This window comes from Lepus europaeus, chromosome 4, assembly GCF_033115175.1.
Source record: "Lepus europaeus isolate LE1 chromosome 4, mLepTim1.pri, whole genome shotgun sequence".
NCBI classification, from domain to species: domain Eukaryota; kingdom Metazoa; phylum Chordata; class Mammalia; order Lagomorpha; family Leporidae; genus Lepus; species Lepus europaeus.
Window position 1 is genome coordinate 163896312 of NC_084830.1, and position 17870 is coordinate 163914181.

The following is a 17870-nucleotide window of genomic DNA, read 5'->3' on the forward strand; positions in this document are numbered from 1 at the left end:
AGCTGCTCTATGCTGAGACTCAAACCCAGCTGGTCTGTGAGGTGGCCTAAAGGAGCACCCCCAAACTGCCCTGTTTCCTTATAACATCCCCTTTCCCTGGAGAGGTGGGCACCCGGCCTCCCTTCTTTTTCAGCCAAGAAGCAAAGCAACCTTGCCTGAGACAAGCCCGCCCTCCAGCTCAGCCGACAAGCCGGGTCCTGTCTGCACCCCAGCCGTGAGTCATTGCAGTCTGTGCCCCCAGGGTGGTGGCGGGAAGGAGCAGAAAACCAAAAGGACAGGAAGCTGACTTGCCCTGATGTTGAGGGTATGGCATTAGACGTTCATAGCAAACGAGTATTATGGAGGCCCCACACACGATTTCAGAAATTCTACATCAAAATAAACTTACCTTTCTAATTCCATTTACTACAAATATGTCCTCCATATTAACGAGTAGGGGTAAATGAGTCCCAGGAAAAAGGAGATTTTTCTTAATTTCACTTGAGGCCCAAAGTTGAGAACAGATAGCAGGTGATTGGTTTTTTTGTTTTTTTTTTTTTGTTTGTTTTTTTTTGACAGGCAGAGTGGACAGTGAGAGAGAGAGACAGAGAGAAAGATCTTCCTTTTGCCGTTGGTTCACCCTCCAATGGCCGCCGCGGTAGGCGCTCTGTGGCCGGCGCACCGTGCCGATCGGATGGCAGGAGCCAGGTGCTTCTCCTGGTCTCCCATGGGGTGCAGGGCCCAAGCACTTGGGCCATCCTCCACTGCACTCCCTGGCCACAGCAGAGAGCTGTCCTGGAAGAGGGGCAACCGGGACATCATCGGTGCCCCGACCAGGACTAGAACCCGGTGTGCCGGTGCCGCAAGGCGGAGGATTAGCCTAGTGAGCCGTGGCGCCGGCTGACTGGTGTTTTAAAAAGAGACTCAGGGAGTGCAGTGGAGGATGGCCCAAGTGCTTGGGTCCTGCACCCCATGGGAGACCAGGAGAAGCACCTGGCTCCTGCCATCGGATCGGCGCGGTGCACCGGCCACAGCGCGCTACCGCGGCGGCCATTGGAGGGTGAACCAACGGCAAAAGGAAGACCTTTCTCCCTGTCTCTCTCTCACTGTCCACTCTGCCTGTCAAAAAAAAAAAAAAAAAAAAAGAGACTCAGACCACGTTCCTAGGACAGGCCAAGAGGTGACCACCCCCCACCCTCCCAGAGTGACCACCTTCAGGGGTCAGTGTGAGCTTCAACTGAGGAACTCCCGAGTCGGAGGGCGCCGAGCTCCGTGGCGTGGCCCTGGCCTCCCGGTGGACAAGCGGGAGGGTGCGACCCTGGCCACCTCAGCCCAGGAAGGGGCTCCGGAAGCCTGAGGCCACGGCGGGTCAGGCAGGTTTTGGACACGCGACTCCCGGGCAGATGGCGTCCAGCGGCCGGGAACCTCTGAGGGCCGGAAGCCAGGCCGCTCCGCTCCCCTGCGGCGCCTGTGAGGGCTGCAGGCGGGAGCAGCTCCCGGGGGCGGCAGAGCGGATCGCCGGCGTCGGACGCACACAGCGTCCCCGGAGACCCCGAAGGGCGCGTGGGCCGCGCAGCCCGCAGCCCTCTCCCTGCCTCCTCGGCGCCGAGGCCTCCGCGGGGCGCGGGAGGAGCGCGAGCCGGGCGGGCCACCCGAGGACCAGCAGGCCGGGCCGGCCTGAGGCCTCCCGCGCTCCCGCTCACACGGCCGTTCTCTCTCGGGTCGGGGCCGGGACCGCGGGAGGCTCCAGTCAGAGAACGAAGGGACGCCGGCCGGGTCGCCGGGCCACGGGGCCGCCTCGTGGTTTCCTCAGAGCGCAGCCGGATCGGTTCTGCCTCAGGGAGTCACCGCTTTGAAGAGCACGGAGTGGTTTTAGCTCGGCCTTTGCAGTATTTTCCAGGTAATTTCACATTTTTTGAACGTTGTACGTAATGAATTTATAGGCATATCCAATAAAAATGTCCGGAGTCCCAACAACGCTTCTCACTCAGCAATAATGAAGTGCCCAGATTTCAGTTATTTCTTTCAGTTATATTCCAAGAACCAGTTTTTAAAGCCTCACGGTAGTTTCATTCTGAGTTTGTGGTAACTCAGTGTAATTGATTTTTTTTTTTTTTTTTGGCCAGGCAGAGTTAGACAGTGAGAGAGAGAGAGAGAGAGTTAGAGAGTTAGAGACAGTGAGAGAGAGAGAGAGGGAAAGGTCTTCCTTCCATTGGTTCACTCCCCAAATGGCGGCTACGGCGGTAGATACGCAGATCTGAAGCCAGGAGCCAGGTGCTTCCTCCTGGTCTCCCTTGCGGGTGCGGGGCCCAAGCACTTGGGCCATCCTGCACTGCCTTCCTGGGCTACAGCAGAGAGCTGGCCTGGAAGAGGGGCAACCGGGACAGAATCTGGCGTCCCGACCGGGACTAGAACCTGGGATGCCAGCGCCGCAGGCGGAGGATTAGCCAAGTGAGCCAGGTGCCGGCCAGTGTAATTGATTTTTACTAATTAGAACTTAAGTAATGTTTTGCTCTGTGAAGCTCAGGGCCTTCTTGATTAAAAAGGCAATTTTAGTCCAAGGCTGATCACTTTTTTATTTGTCATCAAGAGCTAGTAAATGAACAATGTATCCCATGAGGCTTCATGAATTATTATTTTATTACTTTTCATTAACGCAATTTGTTTAATGGTAGTTCATTTTTTTCCCTTCTGTATTGTACATGCTACATGAAGAGTAAACTTGGTTTGGAAGGTAATTTTTGATTCAGAATTCTTACTTGGTAGAATAGCTGGTTCACGACAGGGTTCAGTTGTGAGATTTTATCAGGACAGAGTCAGGGCTGATTTAAGAAAGCACAGTAATGCTAATTCATCGGTGAGATAGTTCTGTGGAACTGTAGTTTTGTCAAAACAAATATAGTTTCAATGTCCAAGAAGAGTAAAACTGTTAAAGGACCCCTGGTTCCTCTCCAGCGATGCATGAATATTAAACAGTGTCCCTGCACACGGCCTGTGTTTAGGAACCTGTCTTGTTCTGTTCACTGTGTGTAGGGTACAGTGGAGAGAGGTGGCAGTTTTAACTTTGTTGCATTCTAGTGTGTGGCCACATGTCTTTCAGCACAGAGATCTGGGCTCCTTCCCCAGTTGCCTTTGGCAATAAAACCAGCAGCGATGCTCTTTGTGACCTCATTCTGGAATTTGGCTTGAGTGACCAGTTTCAGTCAAGCTGAAAATAATGCCCCTTTGTCTGCTGGGGAACAAATGGCAACAGATCGGCTCTTTCTGCACAGCTCATCTGACTGGCTGTGCTTGAAAGCTTTGGAAAAGTGGGGAGTACAATTTGAGGAGCTAGTTGTGTGTGAAAAATCTTAATGAACTCAGTCACCTTGTAATTTAATGGCCAGCAAGCAGCTGTCAGAACAGATTAGCTGTTCAATCTCAGATACTGGCTGGTTTGACCTTAATTTGCACATTTTAAAAACCTGGATTTTGCAGAATGCAGTGACTGTCTGAGCCACGCAGGAGTCTGGGCACCACCTTGGTTCCCTCTGGCTGGCCAGCCAGGCTGCACAGTGGAAGCTCGATAGGTCACTGGTGGGAAAGCCAGGGTAGCACTGCTCTCCTTCATCCTTTGCAGTTTTATTAAATTGAAACTGCTTTGTACAATGAGAATCAGCTTGTTGGTCACTTTTGTTCTCTGAGATGCTGAATTAACCTTCATTGTCAGCACTGATGTCGTTCCTCAGTTTTACTGTTTCTGAATGCAGAAATGATAGTGGTGCAGGGTTAAAGAAGACCACAGATAAAACAGCACGGACACTAAACAATGTTGGGAAGGAACTGTGGAGAGCCGAGGGGAGCCGTGTGTGTGGTGGAAGCAGGCAGAGGCTGCTGGTGGCTTCCGGAATGGGAGCAGAGTCTGCTCAGGGCCTATGGTGCCAGCCAGCTCCTGGCAGCTGGGGAGGCCAGGCTGGGTGTATTTCTTCTGGGGAATGAACCCCCACCCCCTAATCTGTCAGCTGCCATCTGTGTTTGGTGGTGAGAAGCCGTCTGTAGCCTGACCGTGGAGAAGGGGCCAGAATCCCTCAATCCAGGGACTCGTCATCCCAGCTCTGTCACACTCACATGCCCCTCGGCCAACCCTGCTTTCTTTCAGTCACAATTACTTTGGATCTTTGTCTTAATAGCAGAATGTATCCTAAATGAACACATCAAACATGGACAATTTACAGGAGGGGGTGAAGTTCCTGAAGCACTCAAATCCAAACTTCAGAAAACAGTGTGCAAAGGTAAAGCAGAACAAAAACAGGAGTGCATTGCACCCCTCGGGGTAATCATACTGATGGGCCGCTGTGGCCTCCAGTTCTCAGCTGTTTTCTAAGGGCTGAACTCCAGGACGGCTGTTGGACTGCCTCACACCGTACACTTAGCCTACCCCAAGCCAGGCTGTTCAGAGGAAGCTCTGCCCAAAACTTCAGGCCTGTGCCTTTGGCTCCTTCATGATTGCCTGATGAATTGATTGTGAGACCAGAAAGCCAAAACCAAGGGGCCACAAGAGAAGGAATGTGAGGACACATGGGAGGGAAAGTGCCCCAGAGGGGTGGGCGCAGGACCATCCCTGGCTCCATGGAGTCCTGTGCTGCACAGCTGTTGGGCGCCTGTTGTTGTCGAAGGAGTCTGATGATCCACCAGCAGATGTTATTGACAAATTGAGTGTTCCTTTCCCTAATGTGCACACAGGTGCAGTGTGGGCTGGCATTGGTGATAGGAGGGGGTTGGCATGGCTGGTGCTAAAGACCGAGGGTGGGCGCTTTTCTGGGAATGGAGAGAGAGAATGTGGCATCTCTGGGAAAAGGTAAAGATAAGTGAGGACTTGCAGTACTGAGAGGGCCCAAGTTGCACAGCCAAAATGGGGCAGCCTCTGGGTCTTGAGAAAGCCCTGGGGGCGGGGGGTGGTGTCACTCGGAGGGAAATGGCAGTGTCATGGACTAGACAGTGTGTGATGTTCCCTGTGGAGTTGCACACTGGCTACTCCGGTCCAGTGTGGCTGGGAAGTCATGCTTTGCTTAGCACACACTTTGTAATCAATTGTCAGCTTGTCAGAAGGATGACATTTCACAACAAAACTAGGGTTAGAAGCTTCCTGTTTGAAAGCTAGAAAATGGCAATGTTGATCTCAAGCTCCTTTTTTTTTTTTTTTTTTGACAGGCAGAGTGGACAGTGAGAGAGAGACAGAGAGAGAGGTCTTCCTTTGCCGTTGGTTCACCCTCCAATGGCCTCCGCGGCCTGCACGCTGTGGCCGGCGTACCACTCTGAACCGAAGGCAGGAGCCAGGTGCTTCTCCTGGTCTCCCATGCGGGTGCAGGGCACAAGCACTTGGGCCAACCTCCACTGCACTCCCTGGCCACAGCAGAGAGCTGGCCTGGAAGAGGGGCAACCGGGACAGAATCCGGCGTCCCGACCAGGACTAGAACCCGGGGTGCCAGTGCCGCAGGTGGAGGATTAGCCTAGTGAGCTGTGGTGCTGGCCTCAAGCTCCTTTTTGGAAATCATCAGATCTGAGTAGAGGCAGCCTCCTTTTTAAATTTGAAAGGCAGAGAGACAAAGAGAGGAAAGAGAGGGAGAGAGAGAGAGAAAGCACTCCCATGTACTGGTTCACTCCCCAAATGCTTGGTTGGGAGCTGGAAACTCAACCCAGGTCTCCCACGTGGGTGGCAGGAACCCACTTAGTGAGTCATCACCACTGCCTCCCAGGGTCCACAGGAGTAGGAACTGGAGCCGGGTGTTGAGCTCAGATGTGGGACACAGGCATTAAAATCCTGTCCCCAAGACGCTGCTCTTCAGGCTACCCCAGTTACCAGCTCCCACCTGGCCTGCCCCATGACTGTTCCTACCTGGCTTCCTTAGGCATCTGACTGCTACATTTGGAATGGGGACATCATCTCCCCAACATGGACACAGTGTATCGTTGGCAAAATGTGTGCTTTCTAAGCATTCATTGAAGAAAGGATGAACTAGCCAATCAACAGATGAGTGGATGGATGGACCCTGCCTGAGGCTCTAGAATAAGTTGTGGACCTGGGATGTGATTATTGGCCTGGATCTTGGCTTTAGGCTGGGAGATAGGTGAACCATCTAAGCCAGATATCCAGACTCCTCCTCCAGGGAAGTGGCTTCTACAATTGTTCCTGATGACTGCTGAACACAGCCTTCCTCCTCCTCCTCCTCCAATTATTAAAAACAGAGAGGGGGAGAGAGAGAGAGATCTTCCATCTACTGGTTCATTCCCCAAATTGGGACTGGGACAGGCTGAAGCCTGGAGCCTGGATTTTCATCCAGGTTTCCCACATGAGTGCAGTGGCCCAAGGACTTCGACCATCTTCTGCTGCTTTCTGCAGCTGGGACTTAAAATGGTGTGCATACAGGGTGTCATCATTGCAGGTGGTTGCTTAACCTGCTGTGCCACAATGCCAGTCCCTTGGCTCTGCATTCTTATTTTTTTTAAGATCTTATTTATTTATTTGAGAGGTAGAGTTACAGACAATGAGAGGGAAAGACAGAGAGAGAGAGAGGTCTTCTTCCACTGGTTCACTCCCCACTTGGCTGCGATGGCTGGAGCTGTGCTGATCTGAAGCCAGGAGTCAGGAGCTTCTTCCAGGTCTGCCACACGGTTGCCAGGGCCTAAGCACTTGGGCCATCTTCTACTGCTTTCCCAGGCCATAGCAGAGAGCTGGATGGGAAGAGGAGCAGCCAGGACTAGAACTGGGGCCCATATGGGTTGCTGGCGCCGGAGGCAGAGGATTGACCTACTGTGCCGTGGTGTCTGCTGCATTCTTATTAAAAGTTGTTTTCCCATTGCCTACAGTCCCGTATTTAGGGCCCATCTGAAGCACTTTCCGGGCCCTTCTATCTGTGTTTCTTTGAAAAGCTGCTCTACATGCTTTGTTCAAGACAAGATGACTTTTTCCTGATGGCCTGATTTTGCTTATCTGCTTTTCCAACAAGTCTGTGATTTCAGTTATTTCCTCAGGAAACTATTTAATTCCAAATGAAACACTTAAGTGTTTTATCTGGACGCAACACAAAGTATGCCAAACACACTGACTTTATTTACTAGGCATTTAGGAAAAGAGGCTATTACAGGAGAGCTGGAAAGAAAAGCAAAAAAGGAGGGAGCAGCTGAGGTGGTTGTGTGACCTGGGCAGGAGCAACGGGGACTTGAGGGAATTGTGACCTACGCTGGCAAGTGGTAGCATGGATTCAAAACAAACACAAAAAAGTAAGCACCAGGGCTCCCCGCTGCACTGGCTTCAGGCTCTTCTCTCCACACCAGAAAGAAATCAAGGAGGCACAGAGGTGTGCAGGGAAGTGGGACTTACTGAGGGAAAAAGTACACACTCAAGAACTAAGCGTGGGCAAGCTTGAGAGAGGAGAGAGAACAAGACGGCCAAAGAGGAGCCTTCCTCAACAAGGTTCGGACGTCTAAGAGGTGGTTCTGGGGTGGGGCTTAAATAAATATTCAAAGGGGGCAGATATTGCTTGAGGGGGCTGAGTACCACCCATTTCTTTCTTGGAAATATTGAAGTGTCATGGAGTCAGGTGCATGATGGGAGTGGGAGTGCCTCCCCATGGTAATTTTGTTATAATGACATTTTAATGACCTATGGTAACACATCCTGCAGCCATGCTGGATATTTCTAGCTGGTACTGGTTCTGTGTCTGCAACGTCACAGAACTTGTGGGTCCCACTACATGGAAGAGGGGTGCTACAGGGAGGGTAGAGAAAGAGAATCTAGTGGTGCTCAGAAAGGAAAGGGAGTTTGGATGACACAGATGGAGCTGTCCCAGGGGCCTGGCTGGGCTGTCACACTGGGGGTCCTGCCACTGTGTGGCTCTCTGGGGCTGTCCAGCCCAACCCCTTTCCCTAGCTACCTACCTGCCCCCATCAAACCCATGCTTTTGGGCAGAGGCCTCTCTGTTTCCGGTTTTATTATTCTGCCATTTTGCTTTTCCCAACTGTGATTCTGCTCCTGTTTGTGGTAGTTGGAACAAGAAGAAATCTCCCAGAGTTCTACAGGCAGCTTCTTGGATAAGGCCGAAGGGATGTCGGAGGCCCCCCAAAAGGAAGTGGTGGCTAAAGGAGTGTTGGCAGCATTCTAGCTGCCTCATTGTCTTAAGTGCCACACACATGGCCTTAAAGAGCTCCTAACAGCTCTCCCAGTGCAACGCAAGAAGCGTTTCTTGCTCTCACCTCAAGTGCACATTTTCTGAGCTTTTTGCTAAAGCCCAACCTTTAAGGGAGAGGTCTCCTGTCCTGTAGCTGTTACTGTCTCTGGTGTGTCTGTGTCCTGGCTGTGGAGAGGCCGGGACTGTGCTTGGAGGAAGCTGGGGAGGGGGCCACAGGTGAATCAGGTGATGAAGTGGCTCCATCCAAAAGCCAGGCCTTGAGGGACATGAAATTTATACATTTTACTCATTCATCTACCCCTCATTCATTTATCCATTATCCATTATCCATAAGGCATCCATTTATCCATTATCCATAGGGCATCTATTAATTTATGTTTATTAAAATGTCACCATCACAAGCCCTACAAGTGCCTGGGGAATACAGCACCCAGTACTTGTTAGCTGTTAAGTTTTCCTGAAAATCAAACAATGAGCACCGACAAATCAACAAGAAAAGAAAACAAAAGAATAATAATGGAAATTTAACAAGGATTATGAACAATTCATAGAGGAGAGATTCCAACTTTTAACATAATAATATGTTCAGGGCCAGTGTTGTGGCATCATCCCATATGGGCACTGGTTTGAGTCCCATTTGCTCCACTTCTAGTCCAGCTCCCTGCTAATGGCCTGGGAAAACAGGAGAGGATGGTCCAAATGTTTGGGACCCCGGACCCATGTAGGAGACCATGATGAAGTTTCTGGCTTCGGCCTGATACAGCACTGGCTGTTGCAGCCATTTGGGGAGTGAGTCAGCAGATGAAAGATTCTCTCTCTCTCTCTCTCTCTCTCTCTCTCTCACTCTGCCTTTCAAATAAATAAATCTTTAAACAAACAAAAGAAGACATTTCAGTTTTACTAAAGATCAAGGGAGAGGGTCACTGAAATGAGAGAGTATGTTGCACACAAGGCAGCAAAAATATTTTTAAAAAATATTTATTTATTTATTTATTTGAAAGGCAGAGTTACCGAGAGAGAGGAAGAGATAGAGACAGGAAAATCTTCCATTTGCTACTTCACTCCGCAAATGACGGCAGTGGCTAGGGCTGAGTCAGCCAGAAGCCAGGATCCTGGAACTCCATCTGGATCTCCCACGTGGATGGCAGGGGCCCAAGCACTTGGGCCGTCTTCTGCGGCTTTCCCAGGCAGATTAGCAGGGACCTGGATGGGAAGTGGAGCAGCTGGGACTCAAACCAGTGCTCATATGGGATGCTGGCATTGCAGGCAGGAGCTTAACCCGTGTGCCACAGCACCATCCCTGAGTTAGGAAAATTCACAAGAGCTGGTGAGGAGGGAAAAGTGCCCGAGACTGGTTGTTATTAACAGTGCACACATCCCCTTTGTCTTGGGTACATTTAGACTCTGACTCACATGCACGCGGGGTTTACAGGGTGAGGACTGTGTTTGGGGAATCAGGCAGGGTTTTCTCGGGTAGAGAGGGATCAGAGGTGAGGTGAGGAAGTCCGGAAGTGAGGTTTCAGAAGATTCTGACTGTGGACACAAGGGTGCTGGAGGTGGGGCGGGGATCGCTGGCCATGAGTAGTCGAGTGGACACAAGAGGATGAGGGCCTGAGGAGGGGCAGCCAGCCCAGGCCAGGGGAACATCCCCGCCTCTCCAGAGGTCAGGTCAACAGCGAATGCTCAGGGTCAGGACAGTCGCATGCCAGGGCTTAGTGGGTAGAGGTGAGTGCAGTCCCCTGCATTAGGCTGTGAGATAGCTGACGCTCCTATTGAGCTCTTCTTCCCTTTGGTCAAACGTCTTAGGCCTTCCTGCTCCCCTGGATTCCCAGAACCCCGGACCACAGGGCCTCCCTCCAGCAGGAAGTTGTGGGCAGGGCTGGGATTGTCTTGCTTAGGTTCCTGTTCCAGCCTCTCTGGCCTTGGGTATGTCAGGGAGCATTCATTTACCCTGCGCTTTCATCCAGTCACTAAGAAGACAATGAACTAGCCCACACTAAAATATACAACATGGGGCATTGCTGGTGCCAGCTGTGAACCCGGGAATGCATTAGTGATGGGGAAACCTCTGGGAGGTGCGCTGTGGAGAGCTTTTGGAAAACCGACTTCCAGGTCTGTCCAGTCACACAGCACAGGCAGCCATCTTGCCCAATGGCATAAATCAGGCTCCTAGGGACCTAGATGAGGTGAGAGAGGTTAACAGGCTTGCTCAAGGTCTCTGGGCTGGTGTGTAGGGGAGCATTTCAGAATCTGGTCTTGAGTACTGGCGGTTGCCTGTGCGTCCTTCCTCCCCACTGATGGATGTAGCAGCCTGGCAGGCACTTTGCTCAGTGGGGGAAAGGTGAAGATGGCCAGTGAGCCTTTTGTCACACAGGGCACTGCATGCTGTGATAAGGGAAGGTAGGAAGTGCCACGGGAACCTGGGCGGAGTCACTGGGTTGGCTGGGCCGAGTGTGAGGCCATCTTCTAGGGAAAGAACTCTGAATGCAGTGCTGAAAACCAGCAGGAGAGTTATAGGTAGGGGATGGGAGAAAACAGTTTTTGGGAAATTATTAAGCATTTGGGTTGAAGTCCTAGCAATGGTTTGGGTCTTTGTCCCCCAGTCCCCAAAGTCTTATTAATGGTGTTGAGAGAAGGAAACCCAACTGTGGTTGGGTCTAAAGAGGCAGGGCCTTTGGAAATTGATTGATGGGTCATTAGGGTGGGGCCTCCATGATTGAATGCTGGTGACTACCAGGGGAGAGAGAGGCTGTGTAGACATAGACACACACACTCCCTGGCTCTTGCCATGTGATGTCCTGTGTCGCCTTGGACTCAGCCTGCAAGAAGGCCCTCACCAGGGGCTGGACCAGTGGGGTACATCTGACCCAGTACCATGAACCTCCAGAACCAGGAGCCAACATAACCCAGTTTCCTGGAAAAGATGCTGAACGTCATTGCGTCTTAATGAGGGTAATGATGGTTTCATTCAGAGCTCTGGGAGAAGGGGATGGGGAGCTGCAGGTAAAGCCTCCAGATGGGGCTCACAGATGCCGTGGAGGGGGCAGTTGTCATCATGACTGACAGCCAGTGGTTGTCGTGGCTGAGGTGAGCGGCTGTTGTCAGCATGACTTGGGTGGGGCAGGTGTTGTGGTGCTGCAGGTTAAAGCTGCTGCCAGGGACACTTTTGTCTCATGCTGGAGTGCTGGTTTGAGCCCAAGGCTACTCTGCCCTGAAGCAGCAGATGATGGCTCAAGTACTTGGGTCCCTGTCACCCACATGGGAAACCCAGATGGAGCTCCTGGTTCCTGGCTTTGGCCTGACCCAGCCTTGACTGTTGAGGATATTTGGGGAGTGAAGTAGTGGATAGAAGCTCTCTCTCTCTGTTTGCTTCTGTATCTCTTTGTTTTTCTGCCTCCCAAATAAACAAAAATAAATAAGTGAAGATTGAAAAAGGAGAATACCTAGAGTTTTCATTTATAATCTAATATACCACTTTTTAAAAAATAAAAGCTCCTGAATAAGCTTTCTGTTCACAAACACTACCCGGAGATATTGAAAAAAAAAGTCACATTGGCACGATGGATTGTATGCCTAAATTAAAAAGAATGCTTTATAATCGTTTCCAGAGAGTATATATGTTACTAGTGTAGCCCACATATGCACATGATGTGTTCCTCTTATATGCGGTAATAACGGTAGGTTCTCAGTATTCACACACGTGTGTATTCCCTTTTCCTCCAGAGGAGAAGCTACTGTGGGCACGCACAGCTCTTGGGGCTGGATGTGCTTGTGTGACAGTCACCCATGCAGAGGACAAAGGGACTGAAGTCTAATTGCCTGCCGAATAAATAAACAAACAGATGAAGTGCTGTGTGCCTAGTGAAAGTAAACATTGGCCCTGACACCATGTGCTTACTGGGTGTCGGCTGGGGCGAGCAGGCAGCTCTGCCCTAGCGTCCGCCTCCAGCAGGCAGGGGCCTCGCTGCTTCCGGAGCCAGGGCTGGGAAGAGCCATGTTGATGACAATAGGGTGGAAATTGACGCCTCGTCCCGATGGTCCCTGTAAGTCAGCTGGAAGAGCTGAGCTCTCCTTGGCTGCGCTTGGTTTCTCAGGCATAGGCATGCTCCACTGAGCGCTGCCTAGACACGGTCCAGCATATGTGAATGCAGAGACACATGTGCTTGTCTGGGGCTGCACCCTGTCTGGGTTGCTGCACAGTAGCACATTTCCAGGGGGAGTGGATGGCAGAGCCAGGGCCACACCACTTTAGCAGCGGCCATCCTTGAGAGAGTGTGGCTCTGACGATCTTTGGGAAGACACAAAATGCCTCAGAATAGTGGTGTTAGCCTGGGACAAGTGCCAAGATTCCGAGTGTTTATTAAGGTATCAAATCGAAACATCAATGGCAAAGCCAACTGGGAGCAATGACCATTTAAATGACACATTCTGGGGGGAGTTCAGGAAGAAGCAGGCCGGGCATGGCTGGAGAAGACTGAGGCTCCCACACAGTGCAGAGACTGAGTCTTTGGGGGTCATCTGGGCGCAGCCTCTTCCTCACTAGGGCTAACCCACTCAACCATGCACATTGCTTTTTTGGAGTTTGGAATAAGTTAATTAACTAATTAAAAGCTGTGGAAATCTATGAGGGAACTTCAAGAATTCCTGAAAAATGGAATTAAAAGATAAGCTATTTTGGTGCCAAAAAAATTGAAAACCATGCATAGTTTTTTATATAATATACATTTCCCATGAACTGTTCCAGGTCCCCTAGAGTTTTGTGCCATGTAGTGTCTCAGGAGCTGTCTCTACCCTCAGGCAATCTAGTAGGAAAGAGAGATAATACATTTGTTAATTGCAGTGTCACAGTGAGAAAACAACTCAGCCAAGAAGAAAGTTCACATATTGGTGTTTTACAGTCTTGTTTGCACTTTTGTTTCCTATAATAGCCAAACTTAGATGGATACAAGCCGAGGGCCACTGTGTTGTAAACCTGCAGCCTCCATGAGGTGTTTGCTCACTGCCCTGTGGGAGCACAGTGAATCGGAAGGGAGGCTGGTCCAGCAGTGAAGTGCGATGAAGCGGGCGAGCGAAAGGGAGCTGAGCAGTGTCCATCCCATGGAAGGTGGGCTGTGAATAGACGGTGAGGACGCGAGGCTCGGGTGACCGTCGGCCTTCAGCAGGTCTTCACTTAGACAGGTTGTCAAACAGCGCCCTGTGCCTAGGCTGCCGCTTGCACGGTGGACATCGCAGCTGCCAGCTGCCCGCCTGCTGATTCCTTCTCAGTGGCTCTTGTTTGGGGGCCAGTTTTGCCTATTGTTGTGGAAGCATTGTTTTAAAAAAAGGTTTATTTATTTGAAAGGCAGAGTTCAGAGAGAGAGAAATTGAAAGAGGGAGAGGGAGGAATACCTTCCATCCTGCATTTACTCCCCAGAAGGCCGCAATAGTCAGTGCTGGGACAGGCTGCAGCCTGGAGTCAGGAACTGCATCCAGGTCTCCCATGTGAATGGGGCCCAAGCACCTGGGCCATCTTCTGCCGCCTCCCCAGACACATTGGTGGGGAGCTGGATCAGAAGCAGAGCAGCTGGGACTAGAACCAGCACCCTGATATGGGACGTCAGCATTGCAAGTGGTGGCCTAACCCACTGTGCCACTCGGTGACCCCTGGGAGCCCTGTGTTTTGACCCAGGCAAAGCCATTTAGCTCCGTCTCCCCCTGGCAGAGGTGGTCACTGCAGGCATGGTGACGTCATCAGCATGTGGCTTCCCCAGCATTCACTAACTTCCTATGTGTGGGCCACTTCCTTAGCTGCATGACCCCATTCAATCCTCACAGTCCATGAGCTAGGTGCCGCTGCATCTCTTCTGCCCTGCTCTGAGGGGCAGAGCTGGGAGAGGACTGGGATGGGATGGCTCTGGCCCCCAACTGAGATAGCCGGCCAGGCGGCTTGCTTGGTGGGGTATGGCGTAGGGAGCAGATGTGAGTCTTGGAACTGTCCCAGGATCTGCCTGATTGTAGGGGCGAGGCTGAGGTCAGGGCCAGTGTGGCCACACGTGGAGGCAGCAGAGGTAAAAGAACACAGAAAACTGGAATCAGTGTGATCGATGCTGTGAACTTCATAGACAGGGAGGCAATAGACCCTGATATTTTAAAGATTGGATTGACTGGGCTTCCAAAAGTATCCTGGCATCACTTACTAAATATGTAAATGATATTATTTCTCAGGTATATCTGCTCCATGAATATTTGTACCTACATCTCTCACATTTACCCGTGAATGTGGTATGAACATGGGGGTGTTAGTAACATTAAGTACGTTATTTCAGCAGAAAAGAGTAACACGATACTTTTTTTTAGATTTATTTTATTTATTTGAAAGACAGAGTTACAGAGAGAGGTAGAACCAGAGAGAGAGAGAGAGGGGTCTTCCATCCACTGGTTTACTCTCCAAATGGCTGCAATGGCCAGAGCTGAGCTGATCTGAAACCAGGAGCCAGGAGCTTCTTCTGGGTCTCCCACGCGGGTGTAGGGGCCCAAGGACGTGGGCCATCTTCTGCTGCTTTCCCAGGCTATAGCAGAGAGCTGGATTGGAAGAGGAGCAGCCAGGACTCGAACCGGAGCCTATATGGGATGCCGGCACTGCAGGCCAAGGCTTTAACCTGCTGTGCCACAGTGCTGGCCCCAACATGATGCTTTTTTTTTTTTTTTTTTTTTTTTTTGACAGGCAGAGTTAGACAGTGAGAGAGACAGACAGACAGAAAGGTCTTCCTTTTCCTGTTGGTTCAACCCCCAAATGGCTGCCACAGCCGGTGCGCTGTGCCGATCCGAACAAGGAGCCAGGTGCTTCCTCCTGGTCTCCCATATGGGTGCAGGGGCCAAGCACTTGGGCCATCCTCCACTGCCTTCCTGGGCTACAGCAGAGAGCTGGACTGGAAGAGGGGCAACCGGGACTAGAACCCGGCGCCCATATGGGATGCTGGTGCTGCAGGCAGAGGAGTAGCCAACCAACATGATGCTTTTTAATATCCTATTTCTTCCAACTGCAAGATGACCTTTTTCACATTTTAACATTTCTGAAACTGAGTGTGTGCTATAATGATGGTATCTTCAATTGGAAGTGTATTTCTTAGTGGCAGATAAAATGACAGTTACTTATGTAATCCATGGCGTCTCGGAGTCAATGGCATGCAGTATTTGATTACGATTGGATACAATCCCTCTTTTAAGTAGTGCATTACCTTACCTACAACCTGAACTACATGTATTCAGGTGTACACTACCAATATATGTTGTATAAGGGTACTCTAAAAAATTCATGGAAAAATTAAAAGATAAGTTGATTTTAGTGCCAAAAGCTTTGAAATCTGTGCATAGTTTTTTCATAGTGAGCATTTTCCACAAACTTTTTGAAGAATGTTCTTATGTGTATACAATGAAGTTTTAAATTAATTCCACACTTCCCTGGAGTTCCTGTAGGATTGGCTTACAAAAATCAGTGAATCAAAAATGAGAAAAATGGACAAACACTTGAGGGCATTAAGGGTAGGGGTCTCCTGGTCAAAACCAACACTGTCAAGAATTGGATACTTTATGTCTTGTGTCCCAGTAACTTTCTCTGCAGTGTAATTAAGGGTCGGGATTAGGTTCTTCCAGATTCCACAGGCTCTGGGCCCGATGTAACCAAGTTACCAGTTTCCTAATCACTACCACCACCACCAACTATAATTATAATGTCAGTAACATCCACTCTAAATGTGAATTGACTGCGTTATGGAAGACCTCCTGGTCTCAGCAGCGTCAGCACGGCTGCTAACGGAGTGCACGGTCACCACTCGTCCCTTGGTGTTGTCTCGGGTACCGGCTCCAGCGCACGCTCCACCAGCTTTCAGCATTTGTTCAGCACACCCTGAGCGTGAACTCAGGCCTCCACATTTGCACAAGGAAGGTCTGCAGTGTTTCCTGCTGTCTTGCTGCTCATCAGGGGGAATTTTTACAGAATACAAGAGAATACCTCGCAAGCTTCTGGGTTCCAAGTGCCAGTCACAGTCAGGCATGCACAGGGCCCCAGCAGCCTCAGGGTGAAGTGCGTGTTCAGAAAACAACAGCAGCTTTATGTTGACTCCAGCTCTTGGTTACCACATCAGCAAGAGCTGTGTCTGTGTCACAAGACAGAGAGCTGGCATGGTAAGAGCTGGCTAGAAAGGGATCAAGCCACAGCCCAGGTGGAGGCAGTCAGGTGGAGCATGTACAGGTCATCTCAAGGGCCCACTCAACGCACGTTTGTCCAGGGCCTGTGCCCGTCCAGCACTGTTCCAGGTGGTTGAGCTGCAACAAAAGTCAGAGCTGGCCCTGATGTTGTGGAACTTGGGTTCAGTAAGGGGTGGCAGTGTTGTGTTGATTACATGGGGACCCAACCTATACCTGGGAGTAGGAGGGAGAAGCAAGTGGATGCTGAGCAGTGAGCAGGACCTCCTTCCCCACTGAGCACAGGCAGCAGGTGGAGCTGTGAGAAGAGGAGGTGTGCAGGCTGAGGAAGCAGCTCACAGTGGGGCAGTGTACATCAGTGATTGACAGGCCATTGCTGGCACCTGTTCTGTGTCGGGTGACCTGGTGGCCAGAATTTTCCTGGCAACTTCCTCTCTTGTTTGATGTGCTCATTTCACCCCTTATATTCTGTCTTCTGTATTTTATAATATTAATGCTTAAAAAAATGATCTGGCCTCAGGAGTGATATTCAAAGTAGGAAATGTATAAAAATAAGTGCAAATCATAGAAACAAACCCAAACTCACTGTTCTGTCACACAGAGAATTGCTATTGATAGTTTTATATATACAAGGTGACTTCAAAATTCATGGAAAAATGGAATTAAAAGATAAAAGTATTTTGATGCAAAAATATTTGAAATTGGTGCATAGTTTTTTCATGGTATGCATTCCCATAAACTTCTTGAAGATATCACATACAGGTTCAGTCCTGCCGATTTAGAAAGATGAAACCATAAATAATACTTCAAAAAAGATTTAAAAATATGTGTTTATGGAATGACTAGGTCACACATGCATAGAGTAGGAGGATACAGAATTCCAAGTGGCGTGATAGGAAGTCAGGCCTGTCTGTTTGAAGTGTATCTGTGCTGTTGTTTGATAAAGATTACTTTCTAGATACTGAATTTCTGGATCAGCGTGTCCACATCACATTGTATCAGTGACAAATTGTGCCCCAGGAAGCAATCTGCAGTTCTGCCAACAAGATATCCACTTCATCCCACTCTTGCCAGTTGCTGGAGTCTCTCTCAACGATGTTCATCTGTTGTTTAAAACACATAACCTAACTCCCCGCCCCAGAGCACTGGACTTGTCAATCAGCATCCCTCCTCCCTCCCATCTTCGCTTGTCTTTGAACAGAGAAGAGAGATGAGGGTGTTTGAAAGTTCTGAGCCATTTAGGCCAGATACAAACCATAGCGACACATTCTCCAAGGCCTGGTAACTGCAAAGCAGGCATTCTCAGCCGACCCCTAAGCATATTTCTTTGGGGCTCACAAAGTAGAGGGAATAGCTTGGGCTGCAGGGCCAAGCCGATTTCATGGGAAATGCTGCCGGCACTCTAGTCAGCAGGGGCCCAGGGCCTCGTACTTAGAAGAGAGGATAGCAGGCCCACAGCCTGCCTGTGGAGGGAGTCAAAGGGCTGGATGCCTTACAAACTGGATGTGCCCAGGCGTGAAGAGTGAGGTGCCCAAATGC